Genomic DNA, 1061 nt, shown 5'->3' on the forward strand with positions numbered 1-1061 from the left:
TTGTAGCATCTTAATCTCAAGGTTATTATGATTATCTATTGATCTATCATCTATTTATCTATTTTCTTATTTATCTGCTGTTTTCTTTGTAAATAGGGGCCTGTTGCATAGCCTCCATACTCATTTATAGAAAAGATTAAAACTATAAATCATCATAACTCATAAGCTGCCTATTTGGAGCTAAACAGCCAGCGCAATACCAAACTGATGGAGATTTATGATGCTCAGACAGCTCCTCTCACCCAAATTTAAGAAGATAAAGGGAAAAGAAAGTTATCCAATTAACTCGGTGTCCATAGACAATACTTATATAAATAGATGGGATCATCTACCTGGGGTACAAAACCTCTGGAAATAGAAGGATGATGTATGAGGAGACGTGAGTGTGTGTGTATTTACCCTTGCCCTTCCACATGCTGGAATACCAGCTATATATGAGGCCTTTTCTGAGACTTATCCAGAAAATAATGATACATAATAATTTCCTACTCTTCTAATCTCTAGTAGATATTGTGCCTTATACTACATTCAGTCATATATAACTATTATTGCAGTCGAATCATGTAATATTTGATCCTTTAAAATTTTAAGGTCTTTAGAAAGATTTATGATTTTTCTTCTTCATTTATATAGCACACAATATCTTGTTTCTCCATTTTATAGTCTTGTTGAGTTCTGCAGAGATGAGATAATTATTGGAAAAAAAAAAAAAAAAAACAACCCTTTAATCCCTGAGTTCTATGTTAGGCTACATCTGCCTTAAAATTGAGTATAGGTATATTCTGCCAATACAGGAGAGAGTAACTCATTTTAGGGTCATCACTATATTATACTTTCTCTAATGCATACTATATATTATTTTCTCATTTTTATCTCCTTCTCAGGCCTTAAATTAATTTATAATAGTTATCTCTGTATATGAGCTTCCTCTCTCCCTCCCTTTGTCTCAGCAATATCTGATTCAAGCACTCACAATGTTAAATATTTCTTTATACAACGATTTTCTAATTAGGAACCAGTATAGTTAGAAAATAACTAGGTTAAATCCTTCTACAGGAATA

This window comes from Pteropus alecto, unplaced genomic scaffold (genome assembly GCF_000325575.1).
Source record: "Pteropus alecto unplaced genomic scaffold, ASM32557v1 scaffold7, whole genome shotgun sequence".
In the NCBI taxonomy this organism is placed as follows: domain Eukaryota; kingdom Metazoa; phylum Chordata; class Mammalia; order Chiroptera; family Pteropodidae; genus Pteropus; species Pteropus alecto.